This window comes from Scyliorhinus torazame, chromosome 18 (assembly GCF_047496885.1).
Source record: "Scyliorhinus torazame isolate Kashiwa2021f chromosome 18, sScyTor2.1, whole genome shotgun sequence".
NCBI lineage: Eukaryota > Metazoa > Chordata > Chondrichthyes > Carcharhiniformes > Scyliorhinidae > Scyliorhinus > Scyliorhinus torazame.
In genome coordinates, this window is record NC_092724.1 from 153,006,398 (window position 1) to 153,020,602 (window position 14,205).

The following is a 14,205-nucleotide window of genomic DNA, read 5'->3' on the forward strand; positions in this document are numbered from 1 at the left end:
TTGGCTTTCCTGTTATTTATAAACAGTTGTTGCTTAAATACATTACATTTTCCTTGCCCGCACTAATTTGCTTTATTTGACAGAGAGGTTTGTTTTGTCCTTCATTTGACTGTACGGACATTTTGCTGCCCTCTGGATCGGTCTATGATATCCCCCCTTCCTCCCCACCCCCACTGGTTTCAGCACCCTTCACAGGTTTTGGAACAGCCCAACGAATTGCCCCCAAGTATCCTGGAAGCCTTCCTCTGTCCCTTGGCTGGCGTACTTAATCTTCTCCAGGTGGAGAAATTCCGAGAGGTCAGCGAGCCAGTCTGCAGCTGTGGGTGGTGCTGCCGATCGCCAGCCGAGCTGGATTCTCCGGCGTGCGATTAGGGAAGCGAAAGCGAGGGCGTTGGCCCCCTTCCCCATGTGTAACTCTGGCTGCTCCGATACCCCGAAATTTGCCACTATTCGGCATGGATTCACCCTCACCCCCACAACCTTGGACATCGCCTCGGAGAAGGCTGCCCAGAACCCAGCAAGCTTGGGGCAAGCCCAAAACATGTGGGTGTGGTTGGCCGGGCCCCTCTGGCAACGTTCACGTTTGTCCTCCACCTCCGGGAAGAACCTGCTCATTCGGGTTCTGGTCAGGTGCGCTCTGTGCACCACTTTGAGCTGCATTAGGCTTAGCCTTGCGCAGGAGGAGGTGGAGTTCACCCTGCTCAGTGCTTCGCTCCACAGTCCCTATCCTACCTCTGTCCCCAGGTCGTCCTCCCATTTTTGTCTGGTCCTGTCCAGTGGTGTTCGGGCTCTGTCCAGTAGTTGTCCGTATATTTTTCCACATAGCCCCCCACCTCCTCGCTGCTTGTGCCTATCAGGTCCTCTAGTAGTATGCTTTCTGGGGCCCCAGGGTACCCTACTGTCTCTTTGCGGAGGAAGTACTTTATTTGGAGGTGTCTCAATTCCTGTCCTTTTGCTAGTTTCCACTTCCTCGTCAGTTCGTCTAGTGTCGCCAGTCTGTGCCCTACGTAGAAGTCCCCGACCGTTAGTGTGTCCCCGTCCCGCCTCCATCTTTTGAAGGTGGTATCTAGCATGGCTGGGGGGAATCTATGATTGCCGCAGATGGCGGCCATAGGGGACATTTTGGTTATCCTGAAGTGCTGTCTCAACTGGGTCCACGTTCTCAGCGTGGCCGCTACCACTGGGCTCGTTGTGTACCTTGTTGAGGAGGATGGGAGTGCTGCTGTGGCCAGGGCCCGGAGGGTTGTTCCTTTACAGGATGCCTCCTCCATTTGTACCCAATCTGTGTCGGGTTCTTGTACCCATCCCCCCACTTTTTCTGCTGTTGCTGCCCAGTGGTAGTATTGTAGGTTGGGTAGAGCCAGGCCCCCACTTTGCAGTGTCAGTTTGGGAATTCTCGGGTTCTTACCCCCCCCACACATGATTAGCCTGTCTATGTTTTGGAAAAAGGCCTTGGGGCTGAAGATTGGGATGGATCTAAACAGGAAGAGGAACCTTGGCAGTACGTTCATCTTGATCGTCTGCACTCTTCCCGCCTGGAGGGTTGTCAATAGATTACAGGTCATGGAATTACAGGAAATGTGGTCATAAAGATAGAGAGTTGGTTAAAGGACAGAAAATAACAATTAAAGCAATTATTGAACATATTTCATGTTGAAATATATGTGTCCCCCAAGGGGTCAGTGTTTGAACCAGGTATTTTTCACCTGGAGTTCATCTGGAGCCAAAAAACAGTAGATGTCAGATTAACTGGCATCACGGTAGCATAGTGATTTGCACAATTGCTTCACAGCTCCAGGGTCCCAGGTTCGATTCCCGTCTTGGGTCACTGTCTGTGCGGAGTCTGCACATTCTCCCCATGTGTGCGTGGGTTTCCTCCGGGAGCTCCGGTTTCCTCCCACAGTCCAAAGATGTGCAGGTTTGGTGGATTAGCCATGCTAAATTGCCTCTAGTGTCCAAAATTGCCCTTCGTGTTGCGTCGGGTCACTGGGTTATGGGGCTAGGGTGGAGGTGTGCGGTTGGGTAGGGTGCTCTTTCCAAGAGCTGGTGCAGACTCGATGGGCCAAATGGCCTCCTTCTGCACTGTAAATTCAATGAATCTATGAATCTAACTGGAGCTTTGACGGTTCAGAATGATAGGCATTTAATTACATTAAAATATCAAGGGAAATGGGGCAAAATTGGGTTATTGGGGCTGATGTACAGACTCGCCATGATTTAACTGAATGTTCAAACAGGTTTGAGGGACTGAATGGCTTACTCCTATAGTCATAGAGTCATACAGCACATAAACAGGCCCTTCAGCCCATCATGTCTATGCCTCCCATCAGAAACCAATCTATACTAATCCCATTTACCAGCAGTTGGTCCATAGCAGACTATCCCTCGGCAATTCAAGTGCTCGTCCAGGCGCTCCTTAGCTCTTGCTCCTATTTTTCTCGGTTCCCGATGTTTCCCTGGCCAGCTGAGGTCATGCTGATGATGGGAGTCACTGGAGCATCTCCTGGTTTATAACACTACTAATGCTGACCCTCTGTTCCAAAAGATGAAGGCGAACTTTTGTGCTCCATTCCCACAACACTTGGTATCCCTCAGCAGGAGAGGCACAGACATTCACCCAGAAATATGGATTTATTTATATATTAAAAAGCAGCCCTGTTAGCACCACTCCAGGCTGTAATTATGAATGTGGACAGGCGGAGTAGGCTCACATCTGTGCATTCTTACCCAGCTGCCAATGGATCTCATTTCCCAAGCAGCACACAGTCACTGGAACAGGTCGCGTGTCACATAATAATAAACTTTAGTGTCACAAGTAGGCTTACATTAACACTGCAATGAAGTTACTGTGAAAAATCCTGAGTCGCCACATTTCGGCACCTGTTCGGGTACACAGGGGGGGGGGGAATTCAGAAAGCGAGTCTTTCGGGACTTGTGGGAGGAAACCGGAGGAAACCCACGCAGACACGGGGAGAACGTGCAGACTCCGCACAGACAATGTGACCCAAGCCGTGCATCGAAGCTGGGCCCCTGGCGCTGTGAAGCAACAGTGCTAACCATTGTGCTACCGTGCGGCCTACATGCGCTGGCACTGAAGCCTGTAGGGTTAAGACTTTCCTTATTGTTTTAACCATCGATATTCCTTGTTCTTACCTCCATATGGAATGAGGAAGCGCGCTAGTTTAAATTTAAAAAGAAGAATCTTCGGTCGTTTCTTTGACGTCTTTAGCAATTCATATCTTCGTTGAAATGGAGGGATTTCTGGGCAGAAAATGTATTAAAAGGAAGCCAGTAGCTTCTGATACACTCCAATTCAATGAATCCTTTAAATCTGGAGCTCAAATGCCACTGTTTGGGACGGTCCGTCTGACAGCGCAAATTACTTTGTGACTTTCCAATCTCTCTTCAGCGACAAGTTGTGCTGAGTATGAGAATATGACAAATGTAACTACACAGGCAAGGAAAAAATAAATCAACTACTCAGCACTTTCGCAAACTGATGCCGGTTAATAATATTCCTTTTTTAAATTCTACTTCCTCAAAAATTTTGAATGGACGATAATTTCAGTGGTATGTGTTTTTAAAAAAAATTCACTGTCTTTCCAGGCTCATGTTTGATATTTTAAATCTCTGTAGTATGGTCATTGGTGTTCTATAAACTGCGCTCGTAATGGCTTAGAGCAGGCTGTGAGACCTCGTGTGGCCCAGTGCTGGGGTGTTATCAGTGGAAGCTCTGCAAATCTCAATGCACAGCAAGGCCTGGGAAACATCACGACCACAGGTAATATTCTGGCAGCAAAGCTGGCCAGAGGTCAAATGTGACAATCATACGTGGGGGTGGATTCTCCGCCGGTGGGACGCTCTGTTTTGCCGGCAGCCCGGGGGTTTCCCGACGGCGTGGGGCTGCCCCACAATGGGCAGCCTCATTGGCCGACCGGCGTAATGGAGCATCCCGCGGGCGGGTTCAGGCAGACATGTGGAGCGGCGGGGTAGCACCCCCCCACCGCTGATCTCGGAAACGATGGCGGACTGAATGACAACCTTCAAACTGTGGCTGTGAAAGTACGAAGGCCACATGTATCTGGCAAAGAGCCACCTAGTCTCGAAACGTTTTCTCTCCACAGATGCCGTCAGACCTGCTCAGATTGCCCAGCTTTTTCCGGTTTTGTTTCCGATTCCAGCATCCGCGGTAATTTGCCGTTGTATTCGGGTAAATTTCTTCAGCGTCCAGCAGTTTCTGCCCTGAAGATCAGCTACTAGCAGCCCAGGAATGAGCTCCTCATCTGGGAAAAATGCAACATCAGAGGCACTAGAGAACTCGGAAACTTATCCCCATCATTGCTTCTACGCAAAGGCCCACCTGGGTCTGCATGAAGCACAGAAAGGTGTTTCTGACCTGTAGTGGAATTTCTCAACCTTTCCAGTTGGCGGGATCTTACAGTGCCCCAACGGCAGGTTCACCAGCGGCGGGCCGACGAGCCACATAAAGTAACATAGACATTGGTGGGTCTAGCGGATCCAACCAGCATCCAATGACCACGGACGGGCTGGCAGAAAATCTCGTCAGTTATCTTCAGTAGACGGTGGTGGTACCTTACAGCCACTAAAAGAGTCTGGGCTGCTACAGCAACATAATAATAATAATCTTTATTGTCACAAGTAGGCTTACAATAACACTGCAATTAAGTTACTGTGAAAATCCCCCTAGTCGCCACATTCCGGCGCCTGTTCGGGTACACAGAGGGAGAATTCAGCATGTCCAAATTACCTGACAGGCACGTCTTTCGGGACTTGTGGGAGGAAAACCGGAGCACCCGGAGGAAACCCACACGGGGAGAACGTGCAGACTCCACACAGACAGTGACCCAAGCCGGGGTACGAACCTGGGACGCTGGTCCAGAAAGCTGAAATGGAAACAATCACTCCTGAAACCGGGTTCAGGGTGCAAAGAATGTAACGCAGCAATTAAAATAGCCCCCCAAAAATATCAGTGTCGCAACACAACAAACACAAACTACAACTTGACCTCCGAATGCCAAACCTTTTCAAATTCTGATTGGTTTGATTCTGTGCTAAACAATGGTCATGGGCTTAAAAATAAATCTATTTTGAATCTGGCACGAAAGGATAACTGATTAACACGTCAAGGATCCAATGATATTCACCAGTAGCAAAGATCAATTCATCTAGTCATCAGCAATTTGATTCGCTGAGCGATTGAAGCCAGTCAACACATTACAAGGAGATTGGTATTAAATAGCGACATGGTGATAGGACCAATAATGCAAAATCTACTACCAGCAATTCACCAAATGAAAATCTATAATTAGGTGTTTTGAAAAATTATATTCCAAATTACTGAAGTGCAGCCTATGACCCATTCTCCGTCTCACTGGGGCATCTTGAATCTGCCGTTGTGGGGAAGCACCAAATACAAATACTTCCTCACCGTGGATGAAAAGGAACATTCTTTCAGGCAGGGGGACCAAAATACTAGCTCATGCAAGTTTCACAATGATATAAGTGGTGCGCACATTCCCTCTGCAAATGGCGTACGGCTCTATCATGATATTCAGGACATGCCAATGGGGCAAAAGATCAATTGTAAAACAGGGCAAGGTTATAAATCCAGCTGTCGAGTTGTTCAGCCCTCATACACCTGACACCAATTAATGGATGTGAATGATTGGCTGCAATTGAAAGTCTGCAAATTTGCTCTTGATGATTACTATGGCTTAGAAAGTTAGAGTGCACCCAAGAATAGGTGCACATGGGCTGAGGGATAGGCCTAAGGCCCACTTAATGTTGGGCCTCTGAGACCTAATGGGCATCCTCCGGAAGCTCCTTAGAGAATGGCACTGAAGATTGGGTTGCAGTTTTCGCCGAGAATGGCCTTCATACGAGTCCTTAAAGGCAAACCGGAGAGAAACATTGGTGGAGACAAGCTAGCGATTGGAACAAGGGGCAGTCGGCCGGATGGCTGGTTCGTGATGCAGAGCGACGCCAACAGCGCGGGTTCAATTCCCGTGCCAGTCGAGGCCTACTCAATCTTGCCCCTCGCCTGAGGTAAAATCAACACCAGTCAGCTCTCTCCCTGAAAGAGGAAAGCAGCCTGTCGACTTCTGGGACTATGTCAACATTTTCAATGGTGGTGTTTGGAGGGGGTTGGTGTTTGGTTCAACTGGGGGCAGGCGATGAAGTGGTGACCAGAAGCAGCCCGGGTGGCTTCAATGTGGGGTGGGAAGGAGCTACCCAGCGCCACCTGATTCCACATTCAGTTAAATATTTTCTAAATTGTACCTTTTTGGTAACGACCCTTTCAGGACTCGATCGGTTCAGCCATATTCAGACCACGCTTTCAAGAATGGCGTTAGTACCCGTTGCCTTATGGTAACCAAATTGCAGAGGGCAAAACAGGCATTTGGCCCTTTGCAATGCAAATAGGGGCCCGAAAGGCAATCTGCGGTGAGGACTCTATAAGCCTACTCTATTGCCTGTACCAATAGGGCAGGCATTGTCCTAACAGCTCATAAATAGCTCATAAAAACTGGGTACTGTCTATCATGTCTAGGCACACTGCCTGGTGGTTACCATTTTCCACAGTGGGTGACAACTGGAGGGTTTCTTTCTCTCAGAGTGTGTGCCTGGGCCATAGGCTGTTTATAACTTGCTATCATTCTGACACAGCAAGCTGCACATCCTGTACGCACTTTACTGATTACACAGCGTGTGACATTTACGTCAAAGATCAACAATTAAAGATTCAGGATTCCCACCATTAGTCAGATGGCAAATCAGCATTTTGCGCTGGTTAACACCCGAGATGATAAGTTCAATATCCGCAACAGATCGGGCAGCAAGCCCAGAGCCGACACAGTGACAGCAACCCACCCACCCCACCCCTATCTGTGCGGGCGAGGAAGTTTGACTCTCCACAAGCCAGCACTGAAAAGCTATCCCATAAGACAATGACAATTGCAGCATCTTCTGGTTGCACCGCTGCAAGATCTGTGCTCGCCAGCGGCCAGACCAGCAACTTACTTCTGACCTGATCTCCAGACCCTCACAGCGGGGGCGGGGCGGGGCGGGGCGGGGCTGCAAAATCACAAATGCAGTGCCTGTGAATTGGAGTTCCTTTGTTTCCTCAACTGCTGTGGCCAATTTCTATCTGAACGGGCCTATTTTCTCTTTAACTAACGGCTGATTCTCTGCAGAAAGATATTCCTGAATGAGTTATTTTATTTCCGCTGCTGACACGCTTCCTCTACCTTGCAACAATCACCACGCTTCAGAAAGACTGCACAGGTCACTCTGGGGCTTCCTGAAGTTCGGAAAGGTTCTGCATAAATGCAAGTTTTTAGTTCTTTGCCAGAATCTGCCAGAGGCGGCACGGTGACACAGTGGTTAGCACTGCAGCCGCACAGCGCCAGGTCCCAGGTTCGATTCCCGGCTTGGTTCACTGCCTGTATGGAGTCTGCACGTTCTCCCAGTGTCTGTGTGGGTTTCCTCCGGGTGCTCCGGTTTCCTTCCACAGTCCAAAGATGTGCAGGTTAGGTGGATTGGCCATGCTAAATGGCCCCTTAAGTGTCCAAAAGGTTAGGTGGGGTTCCGGGGATAGAGTGGAGGTGTGGGCTAAAGTAGGGTGCTCTTTCCAAGGGCCGGTGCAGACTCGATTGGCTGAATAGCCTCCTTCTGCACTGTAAACTCTATGATTCTATGTCCAAAATCGGTTGTAATTTGTCAGTCTAGTCTCCCCAATCTGCAGAGATCATTTGTAGCGTAGGTTAAACTAGCTCATTTTGGGAACAGGGTTAGACTGATGGTGATGTGTGATAACCTGTGACAGTAAGAGTTCATTATGAAAGTAAAAATTCAATTTGAGGGCGCAGCGACACGGATCCAGAATTTTCCAGGGATTATGCTGTACATTCACTGGAAACAAACAATATTGTGATTTTAAAAAAAATTTAGAGTACCCAATTATTTTTTTTTCCAATTAAGGGGCAATTTAGCGTGGCCAATGCACCTACCCTGCACATCTTTGGGTTGTGGGGGTGAGACCCACGCAGACACGGGGAGAATGTGCAAACTCCACACGGACAGTGACCCAGAGCCGGGATCGAGCCCGGGTCCTCAGTGCTGTGAGGCAGCAGTGCTAACCACCGCTCCACTGTGCTGCCCTTAAATATTGTGATTGATTAGGGTATTTTCTGTTGATTAGTTGCAGTCATCTGCCGTCTGAGGAAGTACAGGTGTCTATTGCAAATTCAGGGCGTGATCTAACAGAAAGATTTCTGGGTGCCATTTCAGGCGGGTTTTCCACAGATCACAGGAGGCCGTTAGATCAGCCTTCCATCTCGCTGATAAGGGGGAGATTGCCCTTAATTGGCCTCCATTAGCTTCACACCGTGTCTAGGTGTGATCCGGATCTCGTCAACGGGAGCGGGCCACTTAGGTCTTAAACCATTCCGCACCCGGCATGGGTCCCGATTTGCTCCTCTCCTGCGATCTAACCTGCCGCAAGAATCCTCGCCGGGCGCAACACGGCCTTTAAATCGCGCCCTAAAAGTCACAATAAAAATAGACGAGGATTTCTTTCCATCAACACCTCGTGATGACTGCTCTCACGGCGTTTTGGTCAAATACTTTTACAGTGACATTTTAATCTGCTGACCTGTTTTGCCACCAAGTTCTTCAATGAACACCCAGCCAGTTGGAGATGTTTGGAGAAATCCGAGCTGTTCGACAGCTTGACTTTCTACAAGGGAGATTTATCAGTCAGCCACGGAACATTGCATGACTGGACGGAGACTAACAACAGAACGATAGTCTCTCCCACCAAATCCGACGACAATGAGCAAGAATTAAAAGAAAAAGTCATTTTCTTGTTCTCGAGTTGCTGACAATCTTCTTCCTGTTACACAGGCATAAAGTAAACCTCTTGGAAGCCGAGCTGGTGGGCTCGGTTCCAGCAATGGATTGCCAGTGAAAAACTCAAAAATAAACCACTTCCCCCCCCCATTCCCGCCTCTCGATTCCTGGCTCACAGAGGACCAGTTTAAACTGACACAAATTAAACAGGGCAGGCAAACGTAAACTGACATCCAGCAAATTTCTCTGTTCTCTCAAAGCAGCTCACATGTGGGTGACCCTGATCAGCCGTAAGAATGGGGCTCAACAGCAACAAGGAGAGAAGCGAGGGCAGCGCGGTGGCGCAGTGGGTTAGCACTGCAGCCTCACGGCGCTGAGCTCCCAGGTTCGATCCCGGCTCTGGGTCACTGTCCGTGTGGAGTTTGCACAGTCTCCCCGTGTTTGCGTGGGTTTCGCCCCTCAAAATCAAAAGTCTGTAACTTTATAACCAGCCGGCAGGACAAGAAGTAAACGAGAAACACAAAACAGACCAGGATTTAGCAAGTTCCTCACGTTCCTACAATGTACCATGAAAAGTTAAGAGGCAACACAATTTGGCTTATCAGAAACAGTTCCAAAAGTGGCCTTAAGGTGGGTGACATAATCTCCCTTTAAGTGCCCTTCAAATGAACGTCTCGCTGCTAGGTGCTGCTAAATAGAAGCATGATTTATACTAGGCTCAAATGGTGGACAATCGGGCTTGTTAAACTTTACTTTTGAGAGCTGCTGGCATTTATTGTCCATTTCCAATGGCCCTCGAGAAGGTGGTGGCGAGCTGACTTTTTGAACTGCTACAGTCCATGTGGTGTAACTACACCCACAGGGCTGTTGGGGCATGGGTTGCAGGATTTTGACCCAGTGACAGTGAAGGAACGGCGATATATTCCCAGGGAGGTGTGTGTGTGATTTGGAGAGGAACTCATGGGGAAGGCGTTCCCCTGTGTCTGCTGCCCTTGTTCTTCAAGGTGGCAGGGGTCACAGATTTGAAAGGAGCTGCCAAGGATGCCTTGACGAATTGCTGCATTGCATCTAGTAGATGGCACACACATGGCTGTTTCATCTTCATTTTAATGTCCCAGGTGGGGGGGGGGGGGGGGGGATGTCATGGCCCTGGCCAAGTGTGGCAAAGACTCAGTTTAATTTATCTCTACCACTTTGCCTATTTGGTTATGCCTTGTCCACCGATTTGTAGAGATTTACAGCCTCCAAACTCTAAGCTGTGGGCATTAACTTTAATGTATGGTGCATGTCAGCAAACAATTGATTTACAACATTTTTTAAAGAAACCGATACATTGAATAATTTATGAAAAACAATTGGAGCAAATAATCAAAGATACATTTAATGAATTGGATCTATAATCACAAGTCCCTAGCTACTCCCTGGATACGGAAGATTAGCGATGTGTTGTGCTGTGAAGTCTAACTTTATTGGTTATAATCCATTGAGCACATTTAATGGAGTTCATATGTCAGTGCGATGACCAGACTGCCGGGGATCCAGGGAATGGTTGTGTGTAGAGTGGGAGTCAGCTTTGATACATAACAGTCTTCAAAAACGGGCCCAAGAGCTTGACTCCAGCAGGCAGTGTTAGAATTCTTAGTTTGGAGACTAGGGGCGCGAGTCAGCCACCGCGTTGTGCCCGGCGTGGATCCAGGCACAACGGGTGAATCGCGCTGAGTGCCCCCCATTGGGCTCTGCGCCGGCCCAATCGCGATCACCCGAGTTGCTCCGCCCAGTGCAATCTGGATCTCGCCCTTGCTGGATGAGATCCCGATTTACATATTTAAACAAGTCATTCGGTTCATCTAAATACCCGGACGCCGGACGCACCCAGTGCCCGGGGGGTCAACGGCTACATCCGTGAGACCTCATCAGGGTGCTGTTTAGCAGTGGTCCCTGCAAACGTAGACCAGGTGTGAAGGCACCTTGGGAGGCCATTAGAGACCCCAGCTGGTCAGGGACAGGGCAGTGTGGTACCCTGGCAATCCCCTGGCACCTGGGCACTGCCAGGGTGCCTAGGTGCAACTGCCATGGGCACTACCACAGTGCCAGGCTCACAGTTGCCAGGTTGGCACTACCAGGGGTCAGGGTCGGGGTCGGGCCTGGGTCCAGATGGCCTTTGCCCAGTAGAGGAGTGGGTGAGGGGAGGGTGACAGATGCAGAGAAGGTTGGGGGTAAAGTGGGGATGGTCCAGTAAGTTGGGGGGGGGGGGAATCTGAAATGGGGGCGTGCAGAGAGCGCTGTTCAAAATGCCGCCCCTATCTGCGAGCTCAGTAGGAAATCGACTAAAAGTGTGGCCTTGGCAGGGAGAAACTACCCAAAAAACGAGCAAAGTGCCGGTGAATAGCGTAGTAAATCACGGCACTGCAGCGGGTGAGAAACGTCCTGCCAAACGCGCCCAAAAACAGATTTACGTGTCCTAAAAGTTGCCACCGGGAAGTGCGATCTGCTTTTCTAATGGCGGCGCTATTCGATAAGCGAGTCAGGACAGGAAAATAGGCCAGGACTCTGCCAGCACGAAATGTAACCGCTGGGGCCGGAGTTAACGCTAAAGAGCCTGACAGCTGGAGCTATTTATTTTTTATAAATTTAGAGTACCCTAATTTATTTTATCCAATTAAGGGGCAATTTAGCGCGGCCAATCCACCTACGCTGCACATCTTTGGGTTGTGGGGGCGAAACGCACGCAGACACGGGGAGAATGTGCAAACTCCACACGGACAGTGACCCAGAGCCGGGATCGAACCTGGGACCTCGGCGCCGTGAGGCAGCAGTGCTAACCCACTTCGCCAGCGCGCTGCCCTAGCTGCAGCGGTTTTTAAGCGCTCCACTTACCACCCACTGCAGCCACCAAGATGGCTCACAGAAGACCTGCACCCCCGCCGTCAGGAGCCTGAGGTGGACCCACAGCTCCATGACAGCGAGGAGAGGAAGGACATCCTCTTCCCCAGGGTGGGCAGCAGACTCAAGCCGGCCCTCTTGAGGTGGTGGCAGAGGCAGTCAGCAGTGCCAGCTTCACCAGCAGGAGACAGCTGGTGATCGAGGGGTGGAGGTGGGGGGGGTCACTGGTGAGGCCTCTGCCCTGAGAGGGGAGAGAACCAGGGAGGTGTAGGTGTCCCCTGGTCGGGGTGAGTTTCTCTGCAGTATGGCAGTGCTTCTGAGAATTGCCAACACCTGGTGGGCCCCTGATGGAGCATGGCCACACCCATCCCCTTGATGAAACAGCTGGGCTATGAGGGTGTCCAGAGGGGGCTGCATAGGTCGGCTCCCAAATGACCAAAGGCCTTCTGAGCGTTTAAAAGACATACTGCAGCAATGGCGGTCTGAGCCAGGCCACCCCCACCCCGAGGAGGAGGGGGGGCACACCGAGTCCATGGACTTGGCACCAAGTCGCTCTCTGCTATTACCCCCAGAGAGGGGGGGTACAGTGTGGGGTCTGGACAGAGCAGTTAGGAAAAGCTGTTCCTGCTCATAGAAGGAGTGAGACTGCGAGGGCACAGATTGAAGGTAATTGGCTGAAGAAGCAACTGCAAGGTGAGGAAAAACATCTATCAAATGGTTAGGGTCTGGAATGCACTGCCTGACAAGGTAGTGGAGGCTGGGTCAATCGAGGCATTCTAAAGTGAATTAGACTGCTATCTGAAAAGGAAGAAGGCGCAAGGTTATGGGGAGAAGGCAGGGGAGGAAATACTGCTAGGTGAGTGGGTCATTCGGAGAGCTAGTTCAGACACGATGGGCCAAATGGCCTCCTTTTGCTCTATAACAATTCCGTGATAGTCACTGTTGCAATTCAGGGGAACACAGAGCCAATTTATAAATAGCAAGGTCCCACAGGAGCGGAGCAATGCAACAGTGACCAGATCATCTTTTTTAGCGATGCTGGCTGGGGTATAATTAATTGTTAGCTTGGTCATCAAGGAGTACTTCCCCAGCTCTTCTTCATCAAATGCAATGGGGTCTTTTACATCCACCTGAGAAAACAGGTAACCGCTCGATTTAAAATCCCATCTCAGTAATACTCTGGAATATTGGCCAACATGTGTGCTCAGCCCTTTGGAGCTGGGGTTGAACCTATCCCGCAGCCTTCTGATTCAGAGGCGGAGGTAGCTGATAGTCAAGATGCATGTTCTGGCTGACTTCAATCAGTAACTGGACAGTTATACCTATAATCTGACGTAACACAAGGCAGTTTCCCATTTAAGACAGGCATCCTGGTGATTTTTCCCAATTGCAGCTGCATCACTTTCCCACCACATGGGCAAGGTGCCAAGGGAACATCCGTCCCTCCTCTTCCTGCTCTTTGGGAGTGACGTACGAGAAAAACAATTGAGTTGCCGAGGAGTAAAAGGCAAAGTTAAAAGAACGCTGGAGGAAGGAATTGTGCCAACTGTGCGAGCAGGGCTTCCAACTCGGGAAAGTGGAGGAAGGGAAGGAAAATCTGACTGAAAGAATCTACAGGAATAGGACTAGCTCGAACTGACGCAGTAACCCAAAACCCAAGCATTTGTCCCGATTAAATTGGCCGGCTGCGAAACGAAGAAGAAATCACGTCAAATGTCACCAGTCACAGGAACATTCACATAACAAACTAAACTGGGTCATCTCAATCAACAACTAACCCCAGTGCTCGCAACATTCAATCTTTCATTTTTGACGGCAGCGAGATTCCAACCAAACAATTCAAAATGTTCGATTCTCACCGGCACTTGTGCCAATCTGTATTTATTCCAATATCCGATTGTCTGCGCCCTACGCCGTGTCACTGTTATGCGACACACCCTTCATCTGTGTGTTATCCTGTATATTATAAACCAGCTGACCCTCCTCGACACCCAGCCCGAGCCAGAACGTGCGTATTTTGGGCATTCTGTTTACCCTCATTCTTGCTTTATTTAAATTGGGGATTTTAAAAACAGAACAGCGATAAATCTGCTGGAATTCTAACTAGTAGAGTTGACAAGGGGGAGCCAGTGGATGTGGTATATTTGGACTTTCAGAAGGCTTTTGACAAAGTCCCACATAAGAGATATGTGTAAATGTGTAAATTTAAAAGACATGGGATTAGGGGTAGTGTATTGAGATGGATAGAAAACTGGTTGGCAGACAGGGAACAAAGGGTGGGAATTAATGGGTCTTTTTCAAATTGACAGGCAGTGATGAGTGGGATACCGCAGGGATCGGTGCTGGGATCCCAACTATTCGCAATATATATTAATGATTTAGATGAGGGAACAAAATGTAATATCTTCAATTTTGCAGATGACACAAACTTGGGTGGGAGGGTGAGCTGTG

The 14,205-nt window shown here is 49.4% G+C and overlaps 1 protein-coding gene across 3 annotated transcripts in view; it reads right to left on the reverse strand.

Moving 5' to 3' along the window:
- Positions 1–14,205, reverse strand: part of aatkb (apoptosis-associated tyrosine kinase b) — a 397,927-nt gene that overhangs the window by 338,599 nt on the left and 45,123 nt on the right. Inside the window, exon 1 of one of the 3 annotated variants that reach the window (XM_072483631.1) lies at positions 8,675–8,739. The exons of the other annotated variants lie outside the window; for them this stretch is intronic. The gene's annotated coding sequence lies outside the window, so the exon portion shown is untranslated. Of the gene's footprint in view, positions 1–8,674; positions 8,740–14,205 lie in introns of those variants that run through there. 3 annotated transcript variants of the gene reach the window in all.